General features: G+C 49.6%; 1 protein-coding gene and 1 long non-coding RNA gene across 2 annotated transcripts in view; one reads left to right on the forward strand and one right to left on the reverse strand.

Moving 5' to 3' along the window:
* Positions 1-20880, reverse strand: part of LOC138846506 (protein Aster-A-like) — a 406361-nt gene that overhangs the window by 49728 nt on the left and 335753 nt on the right.
* Positions 1271-13608, forward strand: LOC149120839 (uncharacterized). The gene is made up of 3 exons (XR_016225230.1): positions 1271-1406; positions 3580-3683; positions 8917-13608. It is a non-coding gene; the product is annotated as an uncharacterized LOC149120839 (long non-coding RNA).

Raw genomic sequence — 20880 nt, forward strand, 5'->3', positions numbered from 1 at the left:
ATGGCCCAAGTACTTGGGTTCCTGCCACCCACGTGAGAAAACTGGATGGAGGTCCTGGCTCCTACCTTCGGCCTGGCCCTGCCTGTTGTGAGCATTTGGAGCGTGAACCAGCAGGCTGGAGACCTCTCTGTCTTTCCCTCTCTCTGTAATTCTGCCTTTCAAATAAGTAACTCTTTAAAAGAGAGGTGGGGGGACCTCCAGCTGGCCGGTGTGAGCTGTGGATGTCGTGGCCTTTGGTGAATGGCCTCATAGAAGAAGTTCGAGTGCTTGGAATGGAAGTTTTTCTTCTGAGGCCCGGGACTGCACTAAAGAAGTGATAGCTCCATTGGTCTCCAAGAACCTGCTGGTGGTGGTGCTGTCCTCTGGCCATGGGTGGCCCTCCCCTGACCCACCTGCCACTGTTATTTTTCACCCTCCACCTGACCTATCCCTTTCCTCCCCTCTCCTAGGGCCTTCCTCTGTTTCTCTTGCTCAAAGGTTAGGGCGCGGGGCATTCCGTGTGGGTGCCAGTTCGAGTCCCGGCTGCTCCACTTCCGATTCAGTTCTCTGCTGCGCCCTGGGAGGGCGGTGGAGGATGGCCCGGGTCCTTGGGCCCCTGCACCCGCGTGGGAAACCGGGAAGAGGCTCCTGGCTCCTGATCAGCTCAGCTCTGGCCATTGTGGCCATTTGGAGAGTGAACCAGCAGATGGAGGACCTCTCTCTCTCTCTCTCTCTCTCTCTCTCTGGGTGTCTCTACCTCTCTCTGTAGTTCTTTCAAATAAGTAAAATAAATCTTAAAAAAAAAAGGTCTGGGGGTGCGGGGATTGGGTAGCCAAGACCTCATAGCAGGTGGCAGGTGGCAAGCAGGGGAGAGTCTATTCATTGCCCTTCCAGAGGGGCCAGACGGGCTGGAGGCACAAAGCCGACAGCACCGGAAAGCACACTGAGCCGGCCCGTCAGACACCACCTCTTGGAAGGGATGTTGCACCAAGATGTCAGACCGGAAACTGCGGCAGAAGGGCCCTGGCGTGGAGCAGAAGTGAGACACAGGGGCAGCAGGGTGAGCCAGGCCAGGGGTGGTGAGGCCTGTGACAGGGCGGGGGCAAAGCTCGCTGAGGAAGTTGCCAGAAAAAGCAGTTGGTGAGCCGGTGAATTCTCGGAGTAGGGTAGGAAAAACTCAGATCTACTAGATCCTCCGACTCCAGCCGGCCGGAGGCTTGCGAGCCCCGTGGGAGCGCGCGACAGGCATGCGCCAGCCGAGCGCACGCGAGCGCGGGGCTCGAAGTCAAAGCCGCAAACGGCCAAGGGGACGCCCAACGGTCTGGCCGCCTTGGGGACCTCCCGCACTCAGGTGCAGGCGTGTGGCACCAGATGGCCCCCGCGCTGTGTGCCGCTCTTGGGAACCGCGGAGGCCAGGCACCCGCAGAGTGAGCATCCTGGGCGCCTGGCCAGGAGGCGCTGGCTGGCTGCGGCCATCACAGCCAGGGGGTCCTCGGGGCTCCTTCCCTCGGGGGCTCGGGAGGGCAGAGTCTGTCCTGCGCGGGTGAGGGCGGGCGGGAACGGTGCCGGACAGGTGTTGGGAGACGGTCAGCAGGGGGCGCCCGTCGGTGCCACCAGCCCCACCCCCACCCCACGCCTGATCCTGGCGGCACAGGTCGTAGGACACTCACTGTCCCTTTGGACCGCGTCTCTCCAGCTCCTGGGGGGCGAGCACCTTTCGTGTGGCCGCCCGGGAAAGGCGTGAGTCCAGCACCCCGAGCTGGGCTGTGATGGTTTGTGGGGCGCGGCGCTCTCTGCCTGCTGCACCCCAAAGCTTCCCTTCCTGGCCGGCAGTTTACCTTCACACCTTGTTATAAATTTGGTAGAACATTTAAGCCTTCAAAGAAGTGAGTGCCTCAGCTCACAAAGTGACAGTGACGCTGACAGGACTTGCGCCCAGGCTGTCATCCTTGGGGATACCCAAGGCTGCTTCCAAACCTTTGGGGAAACGTGAAATTAAAAGATAAACTCATTTTGGTGCAAAACAGTTTTTAGAATCCATTGATAGCTTTATTTTTTTTAATGTTTATTTACTTGAAAGGTAGAGTAATGGGGAGAGAGAGAATCTTCCGGCCACTGGTTGGCTCCCCAAATGCCCACAACAGCCATGGCTGGGCAGCACTGAAGCCAGGAGCCAGGAACCCCATCCGGGTCTCCTCCACGGATGGCAAGGACTCAAGTATTTGAGCCATCACCTACTGCCCAAGGCTGGGTCAGAAGTAGGGGCAGGACTCGATCTAAGGCACCCCAATATGGGACGCAGGCATTCATACAGCAGCTTAACCCGCAGCATGCAAGCGCCTGCTGCTGTAGCCTTAAAAAAACAAACAAACAAACAAAACAAAACAAAAAAAAACAGGCAGAGTAGACAGAGAGAGAGACAGAGAGAAAGGTCTTCCTTCCATTGGTTCACCCCCCAAGTGGCCGCTACGGCTGGCACACTGTGCCAATCCGAAGCCAGGAGCCAGGTGCTTCCTCCTGGTCTCCCATGTGGGTGCAGGGCCTAAGCACTTGGGCCATCCTCCCCTGCACTCCCGGGCCACCGCAGAGAGCTGGCCTGGAAGAGGGGCAACCGGGACAGAATCCGGCGCCCCAACCGGGACTAGAACCCAGAGTACCAGCACCGCAGGCAGAGGATTAGCCTAGTGAGCTGCGGTGCTGGCCCGCTGTAGCCTTTTTATAATATTTTCCACGAACTGTTTGAAGACCCCTGAGCACATGGGTTTCACAAGGGCGAATTGTCTTTTCATTGAGTTCTGCAGCAGACCCCAGCCGCTGACTGGGAGCTGTGTTCTCTCAGGTGGAGGCACAGCAGATGGATGCAGGGTCCACCTGTGCCTCCAGGGACGCCGACATCTCTTACAGTGACTCCACGGACCAACTCTCCGAGTCCTGGCCCAAACTGACGGCTTAGCAGCACTGGCTTTTCCAGGCTTAGTCCTTTATGTTTTCTCTCAGTGGTGTTTTATAGCAAGGATCGGCACCAGGGCCTTAGTCCAACAAATGCAGTTCCTAGCTTGTTTGTTATGGTCAGTGAGCTAGAATCACATTAACAATCTCAGAGTTGTAGGACACACACACACACACACACACACACGATATGGGACAGAGACCAAGGCATCCACCAAGCCTATCTGGTCTTTTAGGAGAAAGTTTGCCACCACTGTTTTAAAAATTTACTTCTTTGAAAGACAGATCTTCCATCAGCCGATCCACTCCCTAAACGTCGCTACCACTGTTTTTGTAGTGCTTGTGTATCGGTCTTCCAAAACTTTTGCAAATTCCCAAGTATTCTCTGGGGTTTGTAAATGCTGTTTTAAACGGGATCTTTGGAAGATTTGTTTTCAGCAGTTCGTTGATACTATGCAGATAATCCGTGTGTGTGTGTGTGTGTGGACTTTGTACACTGAGAGCTAGCTAACACCACTCTTGACTTACGGTCATTTCTCTGTGGGTCCCTTGGTATTTTTGACTTACACGGTTTGTCTGCATCCCGCTCACTTTACTTCTGTTTTAATCTGCATGCCTTTTATTTCTCTTTATTTCCTCTTGTGCTCACAGGGACGGACAGTCGGCAGGCCCCTCTCCTCCAGGAAGCGCAGCCTGATTCACAGCTGTCTGTGAGTGCGTGCGTCCCCAGTACACGTACACGAGCTGCATGACAGGTGGGTACCAGCCTCGTGCTGGCTTCAAGGGCACAGACATCACTTGTAGTAATTCCATGGTCCAGCTGTTAGGGTCCTAATAAAAACTTGGAATTGGCCAAGAGGAACTTCCCCAACCTTTGAAAATGATACGTGTGTGTATACCTGCACATATGTACACAAGGCATATGTTGTTTTATGGTAGTTTTACCAAGAAAATTTTTTGATGTGTTCGCCTTTGTACTGAAACCTTGCTAACCTCATCTCTTCCTGCAGGTTCTCTGTAGGCTCCACTGGGCCTTCTACACACACAGTCATGTTTCCACACTGAAAGTCCTGCTTCCATTTTAATCTGTGTGCCTTACTATTTCTTCTATATTTGCTACAACATCATAAATATAGAATACAAGCAGAGATAACAGATAGCCTTTTCTAGTTGCTAAGCATCTGGTAAAATTCCTCAGTATACTATCCACTGAAGTTTTTTCATAAATGTGATTTATCACACACATGGAATATTCTCTCCCATTCCTACTTGCCTGGGACGTTGTCTAAGTGGTGTGAAAACCACAGCTACTGAGATTAATCATATGTCTGTCTTCTTTATTTTCCTAATATGGTGAATCCCATTGATCAATGTTATTAAATGTTAAACCAACCTTTGGATTCCTGCGGGAAACCTACTCAGTCATACAAGATTGTTTTATAGTTGGCTGGATTTGATTTACTAAAATATTGTGAGATTTTGTGTCTCTGTTATCGAGGGCTACTAATGTCATTTTCTTGGCAGCTTTTGATATGCAGGCTGTGCTGGCCTTCTAGTATGAATTAGGAAAAGTTGCTTCCTTCTCTGTTTTCTGAGTTTGTGAATGTTTGCTATTAGTTCCTGGGGAAAACCATTCAGACCCACCAGTTTCTCCCCGGGGAGATGACTGTGGCCACATACTGTCCCTTCCGTGTCCCTTAGATCTGTAACACGTTTTTGAATCTTAATCGTTTGTAATCCCAATATTGGTCATTTCAGTTTTCTCTTTTTTATTTCTTCTTCAATATTTATAGAAGTTTTTCAGTTTTACTAAACTTTTTTATTTTAAGACATTTAGTGTTGCCCTAGATTTTCAGGGTCACAGCAAATACAAGATAATTACTACAACACAATTCTCATGCTAATGTGATATTACCATAAAGAGAAAAGATTTAATGTAGTTCATAGATACAATTCTAAGAATATAGTGATACGTCTCTTCTTCCCTTCTTTCCTTTCTCTTCTTTCTTTTTTTTAAGATTGTATTTATTTTATTTGAGAGGTAGAATTACAGACAGTGAGAGGGAGAGACAGAGAGAAAGGTCTTCCTTCCGTTCACTCCCCAAGTGGCCGCAAAGGCTGGAGCTGCACTGATCCAAAGCCAGGAGCCAGGAGCTTCTTCCCAGTCTCCCATGCAGATGCAGGAGCCTAAGCACTTGGGCCATCTTCTACTGCTTTCCCAGGCCATAGCAGAGAGCTGGATCAGAAGAGAAGCAGCTGGGACTAGAACCAGCACCCAGAAGGGATGCCGGTGCTGCAGGCCAGGGCATTAACCCGCTGCACCACAGCACCGGCCCCAAGAGGTTTCTTTATGTCCCAGTTTTGGAGGCTCACAGTTCAGGATCAAGCTGCCTACCTGGCTTGGCTTCTGGTGAGGGTCTTAGAGCAAATAGCATCACCCTGGTGAGAGTACATGCAGAGGAGATCACACAGCAGCACAGAAGGACGGAGGAATTTAGGATCCACACCCACTTTTATGTAGATATAGATGTAGATATAGATATAGATATAGATATAGATACAGATACAGATACAGATATGGATAACAAATCACAGTGACAGGAACCAGCCAGTGCCCCTCGGGAGCTGCGTCAATCCCTTCGGAGGGCAAGGCCATCACCGTTGAATCTCAGAGCCAGGTACTGAATCCACGCATTCCAAGGTGGGGTGCAGGCATCTTCACCACTAGGCTAAATGCCCACCCCAATAGCATTTTCTTGTATTGCTCTTCCAATACCTTTTACATAATTCATCCAGAAAGCTTAATGTTAAAGTAGGTGTGCGCTGGGCAATAGGATGGCTGGCAGTAGTGGGGAGGCACAAAGTAGGAAGATAAAGCCACAAGAAAGCTTGGGTGCAGAAAAGGCTTAGTGACCATATAAGCAGACATGCCTTGACCTTGTCAGAGTGTCTGCTTCAAAACACCTTGACGACTACCACGGAGCTCCAGCTCCTGAGATGGGTGTGCCTGGACTGTGGCTCCTCTGACACAGCAAGTCAGATTCCTGGTCCCTGGAGCAGGCCGGCCAGCAAAGGAAGGGAGCGCCTGGACCTTAGAAGAAGATCCCTTATGGGAGGGGCCGTCCTTGCTCCCCGACCTGACAGGTCCCAGGTGCACCCCCTGCCCCCTAGTGCTTCAGAAACCTGGGGTGACTGCAGATTTGGCTGTGGCAGTTCTGGAAATTCACATCAGTGGGAACAGACTCGGTTCCCTCTTTGTAGGACTTCTTTCGTTCCGTGAATCGGTTCTTTGATTACTCCTGTTTGCTTTGGCCCACTGATGAGTACGAACACACGTTCATACATGCTTACTGAATGTTTTCCTTCTAAAGGGATTGCTCAACTATTTTACCCATTTTTTTGAGTAGCTTGAGGAGTTCTTTACATATTCTGTGTCAGTCATTTGCTAGATAGATGTTTTGCAAATAGTTTTGCCCAGTTGATGATGGCTGCCTACCCATTTTCTGCATTGTAGCTTTTTTTGAACATCAGTTTTAAGTCTTTGTGCTTTCTTAATTTTGTTTATCACTTAAAAACTAGTTTTTTTAAAATTTTCAATGGAATTCTATTTCTCATGGCTTTTTAAAATTTTTTATGATCTTTTAAATCTCAAGAATAACTTTCTATCCTAAGGCTATAAATTGGGGTCTCTCACATTTGCTCTAACACGTGCATAATTTTGAGTCTGTAGTCTGGTGTCCTAAATTCGTTTCCATGGAGGTTCATGGTGAGGGTCTTTACTTTATGTGCAGTGAACACAAGCACACGTGGTCACGAGTCTGTTTTCCCCATTTCTGCTTTCTCAAGTATGCATTCTGAATCGGTCACTTGAGTCCATAGGCTAGTGGCCAAGTACGCCCTGATGAAGCCAAAAGTTTGTCTGAACTCAAATGGCAAGTCCATGCACCACTCTCTGTCTCTCACATACGGTCCTGCCCTGCAATCCAACAGCGAGCACTTCAAAACATATGAGTGTGCAGAGTTCACTTCTCACTGCACCACTGCAGCCATCTTGCCTGTGAGCCATCACTACCCCTCGCCCGGGGTCTTGCTATGATGAAATTCCCGAGGCTGGCTAACTTTGTAAAAATGGGGGGGGGGCGGTATTTTGGTCACAATTCAGCTCTGGTGAAGGCCTTCTAGAAGGAGCATGTGGGAGCCAACGTTGTGGCACAGCCAGTTAAGCCACCACCTGGGATGCAAGCACCCTTTGTGAGTGCCGGTTCGAGTCCTGGCTGCTCCACTTCCGATCCAGCTCTCTGCTAATGCACCTAGCAAAGCAGTGAAAGATGACCCAAGTGCTTGGGTCCCTGCACCCACACGAGAGACCTGAATGGAGTTCCAGGCTCCTGGCTTCAGCCTATTCCAGCCCCTGCCGTTGCGGCATTTATGATGGTTTTCCTGGGTTGTAAAATGTCCCAGAAAACACTGTATTCTTGGTATTGCACAGTCCTACAGCCAGCCAAGACTGGGTGAAATTATAAATCTAGTTATTTTATATTCTTAGTGGCTTAGGCTAGAAACAGACGGGTTATTTTTCCAAACACAACTTAGTTATTTCCCTGAAAGGAGAATCGGTTCTGGTTTTCCAAAGCGTCATGATGCCTGTTACAGTGGATAACAGCGTCTATATGACAGGCACTCTAGGTGGCAATTTTCCCCAAATTGCAAAGCAGGCTCGATTTCTTGCATCCTTTTCTCCTGAGGCTCGAAGGCGTGGATGCCACGCCAGTCCTCAACCGGTGGAGCACACGCGCATGTGTGTGTGTATTATTGGCACAAGTGTAAATTAAAAGAGAAGACACGGAAGCCAAAATGTTCAACACACAACAGGGATGATGTAGCCTAGGGTGGGGTCAGAGTAGCGACGAGGCGCAGAGAGAAGCAGGAAAGGGGGCCGCGTTGCCTCATTCCCCTCCCCCCGAACCTTACCTTCCCGTGGGCCCTCAGCTCTCATTCGGGAAACACAAGCCTCAGAAGTCAGCGCTGGGGCCGGCACTGTGGTGCAGCGGGTTAACGCCCTGGCCTGAAGCACCGGCATCCCCTGTGGGCGCCAGTTCCAGTCCCAGCTGCTCCTCTTCCGATCCAGCTCTCTGCTGTGGTCTGGGAAAGCAGTGGAAGATGGTCCAAGTCCTTGGGCCCCTGCACCCATGTGGGAGACTCGGAAGAAGCTCCTGGCTCCTGGCTTTGGATCAGTGCAGCTCTGGCCGTTGTGGCCATCTTGGGAGTGAACCAGCGGATGGAAGACCTCTCTCTCTCTCTCTCTCTCTCTCTCTGCCTCTCCTCTCTCTGTGTAACTCTGTAACTCTGACTTTCAAATAATTAAATAAATCTTAAAAAAAAAAAAAGAAGAAGAAGAAGAAGTCAGTGCACACTCTCGTCAAGTAGGGCTGTTCCCTGGGCCACGGAAACTTTGCACACTTATAACTTTGGCTCAACACATTGCCCCTCCCAGGAAGGTACTTCAAAGAAGTCCATGGTTTATTTTGGTGCAAAATAAAACTTTGAAATCCATGCGTAGTTTTTTCACAGTATGCATTTCCCCTGAATTTTTGAAGACTCCTTGTATGCATGGATTTCAATTTTTTCCATGAAAACCAACTTATTTTTAATTCTGTCTTGCATGAGCATTTTGAAGTCCCTTCACAGAAGTCAAATTTTCCTCTACCAGTGAGTCAAAGAGCAAAAACATACAAGCAGAGAACCAATTAACAAGAACAACGCCATGTGTATGTAGACAGGTGGATGGACAGACCAGTAAATGATGGGTAGAGCCTGGGAAAGAAAAATAGGAGGTAAGAGAAAGGGGGTGGCTACAGCCAGCAGTGTGTGTCCTGACAGTTTTGAGGCCAGAGGAAAACTGGCCCAGAGCTTGGGTCTTTCGAGCTGGGAGTTGAAACCAGAGTGTTGCCTGGCTGGTACTTACAGGTCTCTCTCTTCTCTCCACAGCGCGATGCCTCAAGGCCACCACGTTCGGCCTCATCTGAACCCGCGACCTTCGACACATACACAGACCCCAGAGGCATTGGGCCTGCGGCTTAGCCTTGGAAGACAAAAGGCAGGTTGAGTTTGTTTGACATGACTAGAAGGGGCTGAACCTGCTCTCTGGAGAACAAGATCCATCCGAGGGGGGCCTGTGATCCCCTGGCCATTCCTGGAGGAAACTTTTGCTTTTAGTTGCTGAGATCCTAGCTCTTGCGCTAGAAGAAAATGAATGGGCTGATCCCCCCGTATTTCTGTCCCCAAGGAAACCCTAAACAGGTGGTGAAAACACTGCTTGCCATGCACAATGCACTGCAGTGCCCACTTGATATGATCAAAAGTAGGTTAAAAAATTCCGGAATATCGGATGTTTTCTCAGTCGTGTTAGCCCCCACAAAGTCAAAGGGGGCAGACACCCTGGCCTAGGCCCCAGGGGTTCGGAAGGGCAATGAGAATAGACATGTCTTCCTCCAAGTGTTGTCCTATCCGGCCACAACAGGTGTGCTCTCATCACGAGTGCCCCCAACTGCTCGGAAAGATGGTAGGAACAGAAGTGTCCCCAAACACGAGGTGTGGTGCCGTCACCTCCCATTGCACCACCTGTACTCTGTGGATCTACGGATCTAAGATGCCTTTGTCCAGAGTGGCTCCTACAGTCACGGATACGGCTCCAGCCCCTCCAGCAGCAACAGATGTGCTCAAGCCAAGTGGCCCCTGGGTGTCCGCCAGAAGCTGTGGCCAGCAACGTCTTGAGGTGTGCATGTCTCAGTGGTGCGGCCTTCTCCATTAGTAACAGGCCTGCTTTGGCTTATGGGCCCTCAAGTGCCCAGAGCCATTGCGGGAGGGACAGGCTCTCCATGACAGATACCATGCTGTCCCCTCCCATTGCAATACATGTGCTAGGGACAAGGTGAAGCCAGGTGCTCTGATTGGAGGCGGAAACAGAAGGGCCTCCAAGCACAGGTGTGGTTGCGAGAGACAGCTGCCTCTGTCAGGTGCACCCCAGGTGATCCGACCACAGGCCAGAGCAGGAGTACTCCCACCACAGGCCCCTCCGACTACAACAAATGTGTTTTGGCCAGATGGTTTCCGGGCGATCTGACGCAAGGAAGAACACAGGTGTCTTTGGGCACGAGTCTTTTGCTCAGTGATGGTATGACAGGTGTGCTTTGTTTGGGCAGGCCCCAGCTAGTCTCCCTGGAAAGTTTTGCTCTCGGAAATTCTGGCCAATTGTATGAGAGGTGCTTTATAGGATGGCAAGAACGCCGGTGCACAGGCCTAAGCCTCCCCCAACCTAAGTTGAGATGTTGGGCGTCCCTCTTAGCCCTTTCCTAAAGCCAGACTGCTTTAGACGTGGAGCTGGGCCTGAAGCAGACACACCAGCCAGAGAGCTGCCAGCACCCACGCACGGGACTGCAGGGCCCGTGAAGGCAATGGGACTGAAGCAGGGCTAGCAACGGGTGAGCCATGCCCAGTGCTGAGCATCTCCATGATGACCCCAGAGCAAGTAGTGGCTGCTCGGACCCTGCAGAGCCACCAAGGCCCCGCTGGGCGCTCACACGTATGCCAAAGGACATGGGTGTCAGGTGTGCGAAAGCCTTTTGCCGCCACTGGGTGCCGGAGCTACCGTGGAGATTAAGTCTGGAGCTTGTCCTGAGCCTTCCAGATTTCCCAAAGGGTCAGGGCTACGACAGCTGTCAGGTGAGACTGCCAATGAGAATTTGGGAAGGGGATACGGTAGCCATATCAATTTCAGCAGGGTCAGAGGCAAGCTTGGCTGTGCCGCCGGCCAAGGTTCTGCCTGGGTTCCTGAATATACCAGCGAAAACAGGGGCTCTGGGGAAAGAGATTCCATGACACTGCTCCTTGGACCCCCTAATGTGACTAAAGGGTAATTGCTGGGCTACAGGAGAGGTTCAAAGTGAGGTAGGGCTGCTGACCATAAATGTGGGTTGCATGGTGGAGACACGGACCTGCCCCACGCTGGGATGGACTTGGCCAACCAGGAGGAAGCGCACACTGGCTCCTGCAGGAGGCCAGGAGATACAGGGAAGGTGTCCGTGTCGGTTATGCCCATGTCCCAACCAGGATGGGAGGTTGGGTCCACACACATGCTGACTGCGTGGTGGAAGTGAGGGGCTCAGCCAGTCAGCGATGGGCTGGTCAGTGAAGACTGAGGTATTGGTGTAGGTGAGCGACAAACATAGTAGGCTGCATAAGCTGCTGGGGCAGGGGGTCCCAGCCAGCCTGGCGCGCGGAGCGAGAGAGGGGAAAGCCTGCCAGAAAGTTGTCCATGGAGAGCAGTGTGTGCTTGTCTGACCCTAGAAACAGAACACAGTGTGGACATGGCTCCAAAATGCCTTCTCTTCCAAGACAAGCCATGCACTGTCCCCCCGGACATGTCATTGGCAGGTGCACCGGAGGGGGCTTGTAGGCAAAGGCTGTGAAGAAAAGGCACTACGAGGCAAAGGGCGGGGCCCAGCAGCTTTCCCCATTGGGAATTTCTGGCTCCTCATTTTGGACTCCTCCACCCCACCCCGCTGCCAGTTGGGGGCCCCACCCTAGATGGGAACTGTGAAAGACTGGGAGTGAGCAGTACCAAAAGAAGCGGCTCCACCAAGGACGCCTGCCCGGCAGATCCCTCAGCTCCTGTGCCCGGGGAGGTAGCTTCAGCCAGCAGTGCCCGTGAGCCACTGACTTCCCTGGAGGCACAGGGAATGTTCAGAGCAGGAGCCCTGGATCAACCCGGATCATGGCACAGTGGAGGCCAGCTCGCCGGGGACCAACCAGAGTAAGAGAAACTTGGAGAGGAAAGGAGGAGGCTCTTGTGGGTCCTAGCACCTCTGAGGCCCAGGATGGCAGCTGCAGGACATGTGCTAAGATGGGGGAGAGGGGGTACAGACAAAGCAGTGCAGGGTCCACTCGGCCGCAGCCTCCACGGAGGACAGCTGGTCACTCCCACCCCCTCTGCCACGCCAATGCTGATTCATTCGCCAGGGAGCAGTAGGCCCTCCAAGTCCTGGAGAAAGACAAACCACTTCCATGGCCATGGTTATCACCAGCTGGGCTGCAAGGTGTTTGAAGTGGGGCTGGAGAGCCCCAACCTGCCTGGACGCCGCATCCCTTCCTGCCAGGCAGCTCCTCTCCACTTTCTCCAAGTTCAGAACAACAGTGTGGAAGCCTTGGGAATCTTCCTCAGGCTACCCAGGTGGTCATGGAGATGCCAGGATTTGAACCCAGTCTGTCTGATTCCAGCGTTCATGCATTAACCTCCTGACTGCGGTGCCTCCTCATCACATAGGTGCGTGTCCTTGGGGTAGTTCAACCACGCACACCTGTAATGAACACATGCATTGCCTGCCTGGGTTGACGCCTGCGGTACCCAGACGGCCACCCCGGGCTCTGATGTTCTCAGAAGATGCAGAACACAGATCAGCCATCCTCAGTTCAATGCCCCAGGGCATCTGTCTTCCCACTGAGCCTGCAGCGAACCACAGCTCTGTTTACAGCCCGTCTTCTCCCAGGTGCCAGGGCACATCAGGTGGACACAGGATCCACCCTGGTATCCAAGCCTCCTGTTCCAAGGCGAGATCTCTTGAGATAAATCCCTAACCCTGCTTTCCCTCCAGAAAAAGGAAATGCCCTCCAACACCTGCTTTGCTGACAGTTTTGAAAGGATGCTACATTTTGGCAATTCTCTCACATCTTCGAGACATTCTGATGCCTCTTTTCAGATGGTAAATAACACGGATTTTAATTATTAAGCCAACCTTGCATTACTGGCTCAAATTCTGTTTGGTAATGCTGTATCAGCCTTCTGTATTTGGTTACATTTGGTTTCATAAAATGTTAAAGATTTTCCCGTCTTTACCCACGAGTGATACTATTGTGTACATTTAGTTTGTTTCCATGTTAGAGTTATGCTCATTTCACAGAATGAATTAGGAGAAATTGCCACCTCCTCTACTTTTTGTGAGTTTGTGTATACTAGTAAAGTATCTCTTATATTCTTGATCGAGTTTATCAGGAAAATTACTAGGAGCCATAAATTTCTTCCTGGAAAAGTTTTTATAATCGTTTGTTGTCCTTTTAATATCTGCCAGGCCTGTAGCAATGCCTCCCTCTTTTCCTTGGCATTGGTAATTTGAGTTTTCTCATAATTTTTGAACGTGGTGGACATTCACCAATTTTATTCATCATGAAAAGTCCATGTTTAGCTTTGCTTTCTCTTTTGTATATTTTCTATTTCTATGCTTATAATTGATATTTATGTCTATTTTGTATTAACTTATATTATCTGTTTGGGGGTGGAAATTAAATCATTTTTAGACTTTTCAATTTTTTAATGTAAACACCGCAGCACTGCTTTAACTACATTCCCCAAGTTTTGATTTGCTGTGTTTTCAACTATTATTTATTCAAAATGTATCTACTTTCCTTTATTCTCCTTGGACCTGCTGGTTATGTAAAAGTGTGTTTTGCTTTCTAAATATTTGAAGACTTTTTAGACATCTTGTTGATTTCTATTTTAATTCCACTATGGTCGGTCAGAGAATGTACTATTAATGTGTTCCATCTTCCGACATGTCTTGGAATTTTTTTGACCTAGGATATGTGTATCATCATAAATATTCATGTTCACTTGAAAGCAAATGTGTGTCCAGCTGTTGGATAAAGTGTGATACAAATCAAGATAAATCTTTTGCACTGGTTTTTGTTGTCTGTTGAAGCAGTAAGAGAAAAAGAAACGTTAACATCTCCCATTTTGATTATTATTTGCCTGTTATCCTTTAGTTTGGTCAGTCTTTGCCCGTATATTTTGAAATTCTGTAATTAAGTACATAAACACCTAGGATATTTATATCTTCCCAATGAAAGGTCCTTAAGAAAAGCGTGTGAAGTGCTGCTGTCCAAAACACACTCTTCTGAGCATCAGTTATAAAGACGAGATGTGTGGCCGGCGCTGCGGCTCACTAGGTTAATCCTCCGCCTTGCGGCGCCGGCACACCAGGTTCTAGTCCTGGTTGGGGTGCCGGATTCTGTCCCGGTTGCCCCTCTTCCAGGCCAGCTCTCTGCTGTGGCCCGGGAGTGCAGTGGAGGATGGTCCAAGTGCTTGGGCCCTGCACCCCATGGGAGACCAGGAGAAGCACCTGACTCCTGGCTTTGGATCAGTGCGGTGTGCCAGCCACAGCGCGCCAGCTGTGGCGGCCATTGGAGGGTGAACCAACGGCAAAAGGAAGACCTTTCTCTCTGTCTCTCTCTCTCACTGTCCACTCTGCCTGTCAAAAAAAAAAAAAAAAAAACAGACGAGATGTGCAGCAGTATCACTCTCATTAGCACTCATTGAGAGCAGTACAGAGGCGCAGTGGCAGCAGAGCAGGTGAATCGTTCATTCAACCACAAGGAGACTAGATAACGCAGGGAAGTGTGGGGTAAGGTGGGCGAACCTTACCCTCCCTCTGCAGAAGCTATAAGACGACTCAGAGCACATGCTACAGACTAAAGGTCGCTAACAACCACATTCAAACTACCTCTGAGGGATTTGTGCGCAATAGGAAAAAAAGGATCCAAAAAAGTTGGGGAATACAAATTGGAAATGTGAAGACATCGTATTCCTCTTGTGTTGGGGAGGAACACTCAGGACTCTGACACTGCTAACGCTCTTTGTGTGGCTTCAGGCTGTAGTTATGTAGGCATCAACTTGAGAAAGATTCGTTAACGTCCATGTAGGTATTGGGGAGGGCATTTTGAGTGGCAGTTAAGACACTACTGGGAAGGCCTGCGTCCCGTAGCAGAGTGCCTGGATTCCAGTCCTGACTGTGCCTCCGATTCCAGCTTCCCGCTAACACACACCCTGGGAGACAGCAGGTAACAGCTCAGGTAACTGAGATGCTGCCAGCCATGTGGGAGACCCAGGTTGAGGTACGGCTCCTGGCTTTGGCTTGGCCCAGCTCCTGCAGTGTGGACGTTTGGGGAGCGAACCTATGGATGGAAGATGTGTATGTGTGTGGCTGTGAGTGTGGGTGTGCGTGCGTGTGTGTCTGCTTTTCACATACAATTATGTATTCCACAATTTCCTATATTTATGACACGTATCACAATGTTATTAGCTGGAATGTATGTCTGAAATATGTCTGTGCTAAAGTCCTGGCCCCTGAGCCCTCAGAAGGCGACTGTGCTCAAAGCCTTTAAAAGAGCCGGTGCCGCGGCTCACTAGGCTAATCCTCTGCCTTGCGGCGCAGGCACACTGGGTTCTAGTCCCGGTCGGGGTGCCGGATTCTGTCCCGGTTGCCCCTCTTCCAGGCCAGCTCTCTGCTGTGGCCCGGGAGTGCAGTGGAGGATGGCCCAAGTGCTTGGGCCCTGCACCCCATGGGAGACCAGGAGAAGCACCTGGCTCCTGCCTTCAGATCGGTGCGGTGCGCTGACCGCAGCGCGCCGGCCGCAGTGTGCCGGCCGCAGCAGCCATTGGAGGGTGAACCAACGGCAAAGGAAGACCTTTCTCTCTGTCTCTCTCTCTCTCACTGTCCACTCTGCCTGTCAAAAAAAAAAAAAAAAAAAAAAAAAAAAAAACAAAACAAAAAAAAAAAACCTTTAAAGGGCAATAAAGTGAGGTCCAATCCAATACGACTGACGTCTTTAGAAGACCAGGTTAGCACCCACAGGGCGCAGACTCAGTACGACCATGGGAAGACACAGCAACAAGTTGGCCATCTGCAAGCTAAGAATGATCACATTAAATCAGCCAGACACGAGGGACACATACTGTGTGTTCTCCTAAGTGGAGGTTTAAAAAAAAAAAAAAAGTTGATCTTCATTTATAATAGTGATTGCTGCAAGCTGGGGACGGTGAGGGAGAGGGAAGAGATGGAGGGAACATAATGGGTATCAAAACACAGAAGCAGCAAGGTGTAGTGTCCCACGGCACAGTGTCCACGGCGTGAGCCTCTCACTGTCTGAAGAGCCGGAGGAGGAGAGCTGGTGGGCTCCAGACGTGGGGAAAGGAGGAGAAGGAAAGCCTATTTGCCAGCCTTGATCGGCTTGCCCTGTGTATCTGCACTGAAGTGTTGCCCTGTGCCCCGTGAAAATGTGCAACTACTATATATGAATCAATTTATTTATAAAAGAAATATAAGTGAAAAAAAGAAACCTACTGGCATCTTTACCTTGGCCTTCCAGCTTCCCAAACTGTGAGTAATGTGTTGTTTAAGCCACCTCGTGTGTGGTACTTTGTTATGGCAACCCCAGTAAACCAATGCACATGTAAGTTTTCCTTAAAGGAGAAAATCGGGGGAAGGGGTAGTGGCACTGTGGCGTAGCAACACCACCATCCCATATGCATGCCAGTTTGAGTCCCAGCCGCTCCTCTTCTGACCCAGTTCTCTGCTATGTCCAAGTCCTTGGACCCCTGCACCCACGCTGGGGACCCGGAAAAAGCTTCTGGCTCCTGGCTCCCGATCAGTGCAGCTCCATCTGGAAAGTGAACTAGCAGATGGAAGACCTCTCTCTCTCTCTCTCTCTCTCTCTCTCTCTGCTTCTGCCTCTCTGTAGTTCTGCCTTTCAAATAAATAAATAAATATTTAAAAAAAGAAAACAGGAATATATAGGAGTACCTCAAAAATCGCAAGGGAAATGCATATTATGAAAAAAACTGTGTGGATTTCAGAAGTTTTTGCATCAAAATAACTGAGTTTTTCAAGACACTTTCCATGAACTTTGTGACATACCCTTATTACAAGTGTGGGGTTTTTTTTGTTTTTGTTTTTGTTTTTTTGGACAGACAGAGTTAGTGAGACAGACAGAGAGAAAGGTCTTCCCTCCATTGGTTCACCCCCCAAAATGGTCACTACAGCCGGCGCGCTGCACCGATCCGAAGCCAGCAGCCAGGTGCTTTTCCTGGTCTCCCATGGGGTGCAGGGCCCAAGCACCTGGGCCATCCTCCACTGCACTCCCTGGCCACAGCAGAGGGCTGGCCTGGAAGAGGGGCAACCAGGACAGAATCCGGCGCCCCGACCGGGACTAGAACCCGGTGTGCCGGGCTTACGTCTCTTCCAAAGAGATCTCTGTCCTCAGAGGCAGGAGTGAGGTGCAAACACACATCAGTCTTAACTCCTCATTGAATATTGGGTGAAGTACAGAGAAAGATAAATCCAAATTAAATTAAAATGTTCCCTGAATTATTTACATAGTTTCAAAGGCCTAGGATAATCAGAAGTACATGGAAGCAAGCAGTTATGATTATGAACACTGTCTGGAGTCAGACAATGGTTTGAGTTGTGCTGTGGAACTGTAGCTAACATCTAGGGACCGTCATGTTTCCTCATTTTCTCTGTTGACACTAGGATATTCATTAGCTGAGTTGTTTGGATACATTGTTATTAAATCCACATAAATAATGTCAGCCCTACTATTAAAAATAAAAATACACAAAACCTATACAACCAACAGACTTGTAGACACAGATAAACTTGTGAATAGAAGGAGACTCTCGGAGGCCGAACTTTGGAATTAGGTGTCGCCCCCTAGTGTTACTCATGAATGTGTTATGTTCCATGGCATAGGAAATGCTGCATATATGAGACTACTGAGGGAAGCAGCGTGGTGGGGGCAAGAGGCGCAGAGTCACCACACAGACCCCAGGAGTCAGGTGAAAGCAGGCCTGAGGCGAGCAGTTGGTACAACAGTTGACTTTGCGGTTTTAAGATTTTTTTAAAGATTTTTTATTTTATTTATTTGACAGAGTTACAGACAGCGAGAGGGAGAGACAGAGAGAAAGGTCTTCCTTCCATTGGTTCACCCCCTAAATGGCCGCTACAGACGGAGCTACGCCGATCCGAAACCAGGAGCCAGGTGCTTCTTCCTGGTCTCCCATGTGGGTGCAGGACCCAAGCACTTGGGCCATCCTCCACTGCACTCCTGGGCCACAGCAGAGAGCTGGCCTGGAAGAGGAGCAACCGGGACCAGAACCCGGGGCACATATGAGATTCCGGCGCCGCAGGCAGAGGATTAACCAAGTGAGCCACAGCACCGGCCCTTTTCTTAAGATTTTATTTATAGATTTGAGAAGCAGAGTTAGAGAGAGAGAGAGAGAAAGAGAGAGAGAGAGAGAGAGAGAGAGAGAGAGAGAGAGAGGTCTTCCATCTGCTGGTTCACTTCCCAAATGGCCACAACAGCACCAATCTGAAGCCAGGAGCCAGGAACTTCTTCCAGGTCTCCTACCTGGGTGCAGGGGCCCAAACACTTGAGCATAGTGGAGAACTGGATCAGAAGAGGAGCAGCCGGGACTCGAACCAGTGTGCATATGGGATGCCGGTGCCATAGGCAGAGGCTTAGCCCACTACGCCATAGCGCGGGCCCCAGGTCAGCTGACTTGCAAATAAAGACATTATCCTGGATTATCTGGGTAGGCCTGTCTAATCTCAGGGGCCCTAAAGGCAGAAAGCGGAAAGGGAAAGTCAGAGTCAAAGCATGAGACGGGTCCAACCCACTGGTGCTGACCCACAGATGGAGGGAGCCACCCAAGAAAGGAGAAAAGGAAGTGAATCCTGCAGAACACCAGTCATCTTGGAAGCTGGCCCAGGGCCCCGACGAGCAGTCCCGGCCCCGGTCCTTGATGCTGGCCTTGCAAGACCGCGAGCAGAAGACCCATCGCTCCCTCCAACTTCTGAGGGCGACAGAGGCCGACAGAGAAGAAATCTGAGCTGTCTGAAGCTGCTACATTTGCCGTAGTTATTTTTGTTTTTTAAGCAGGACTAGTAGAAGGCAGGGCCAGGCAGGCAGCAGAGGAAAGAACTGGAAAGCAGGAGTTGGAGCAAGTCCGGCGGCGCTCACCGCCCGGTGAAGCGGAGTAGCAGGAAAAGGATGCCCGGTTTCCTGTGCGCCCATCGATGAGCTACACACCCCAGGTGTCGTCAAGTTAAGGTATGACTTCCACGTGACGTCACATCCTAGAATGCTTCCAGTGTGCATGTGTCAGCTCCAACAGCCAGCGATGCAAGAGCAGCTACACGAGGTTACAAACCGCTCTGCATGGCCGGCACGGAGCTCACTAGGCTAATCCTCCACCTGCGGCGCTGGCACTCTGGGTTCTAGTCCTGGTCGGGGTGCCGGATTCTGTCCCAGTTGCTCCTCTTCCAGGCCAGCTCTCTGCTGTGGCCTGGGAGGGCAGTGGAGGATGGCCCAAGTACTTGGGCCCTGCACCCCATGGGAGACCAGGAGGAAGCACCCGGCTCCTGGCTTCGGATCAGCGCGGAGCGGCCATTAGGGGAGTGGACCAATGGAAGGAAGACCTTTCTCTCTGTCTCTGTCTATAACTCTACCTGTCAAATTAAAAAACAAACAAACAAACAAACAAAAAACCCCCGCTCTGCAAACTTCACCTGTTACTTAACACTGGGACTTCTGCCCTGGGGAGGGCGTCCCAGCACAGGGAGCGTTCAGCGTGAAACCAAGATGGCCCCTGGGAGGCCAGGGCGGTTGGTCGCCTTAGACATCTTCCTGCGATGGCACCAGGACAGCGTGTGTTGGCATCACCTCTCTCTTGTTGGGGCCCTTTTCCTCTTGGATTTGGGCCAGTTATTTGTTCTGCCTTAGCTCCCTGCAGGGTTGAATAGAAACACTCAGGAATTTCACACTAAACAAGCCTTGTGATGTTGCTGTTCTAAGGAGAGGAAATGCGTTCCTTCCTGCTGGCTACATCTTGGGTGGAAGCCAGAATCTGCAGTCACCCTTTCTGAAAAGTAGATTTCCCCCACAGGGCCTGGTGCTGTGGTGTAGCAGGTAAAGCCAGCATCCCATATGCACACCAGTTCGAGTCCCAGCTGCTCCACTTCTGATCCAGCTCTCTGCTATGGCCTGGGAAAGCAGCAGAAGATGGCCCAAGTCCTTGGGCCCCTGCACACGCATGGGAGACCCGGAAGCAGCTCCTGGCTCCTGGTTTCGGATCGGCACAGCTCCAGCTGTTGTGGCCAATTGGGGAGTGAACCAGCGGATGGAAGACTTCTCTGTCTCTCCCTCTCTGTCTGCAACTCTACCTCTCAAATAAATAAATGAATCTTAAAAAAAAGAAAAGAAAAAGAAAAAGGAAGAAGAAATATCAGTAAAGAATACTTATAAGAAAATATGAGGATACTTAAAAAAGTTTGGAACATGGAGTTAAAAGGTAAGTTATTTTGGTGCAAGAAACTTTGAAAGCGATGCATATGAGGGATATTCAAAAGGTTCATGGAAAATGTGTATCACAAAAAAAAACTATGCATGAATTTCAAAATTTTATTGCAATAAACTTATATAAATCCATTTTCCCCAAGCGGTTGAAGTAACGTCATATAAAATCCATTGTTATTGTATTCCTGATGTGTAAATCCCAGTTTTTCCTTTAATTAATTTTAAAGACAAATGCAGAAACAATAATTATAAATCTAGCTCAATAGGCATAAAATCCATAAAGATTTCATTTGTGACCAAAAACATAAAGAAGATTCAAGTTATTTGGAAGCAGAAGTTTGTATATCAATAAACTTGGTATTTAAATTAGATTCCTATCATTTTTAAGATGTTCATCATAATCTTTAGGGTAGCCACTAACAAGATAACGTGTTACAGAAAAAAAAACTGGGAAGGAATCAAATGATTCCCTCTGGAAAAAAAAACCACAAAGGAAGTAGTAATAGAGGAACTGAGAAACAAAATGCGTATGACATTAGAGAACAAGTAACAAAATGGCGCCACTGTCCTTCCTTATCAATAACTTTAAATGAAAAGGGATTAAATTTTCCAATAAAATGGTAGAGACTGGCAGAATGGATTAAAGAACATGATCTAATTGTATGCTACTTATAAGGAAAGACATAAAAAGATTGGAAGAAAGGACAGAAAAAATACCTTCCTTGTCAATAGTGACCAGGTCGCCTGGTGGCTAGACTAATATCAGAC

Source organism: Oryctolagus cuniculus, chromosome 18, assembly GCF_051225735.1.
Source record: "Oryctolagus cuniculus isolate XC-2025 breed Fujian yellow rabbit chromosome 18, ASM5122573v1, whole genome shotgun sequence".
NCBI lineage: Eukaryota > Metazoa > Chordata > Mammalia > Lagomorpha > Leporidae > Oryctolagus > Oryctolagus cuniculus.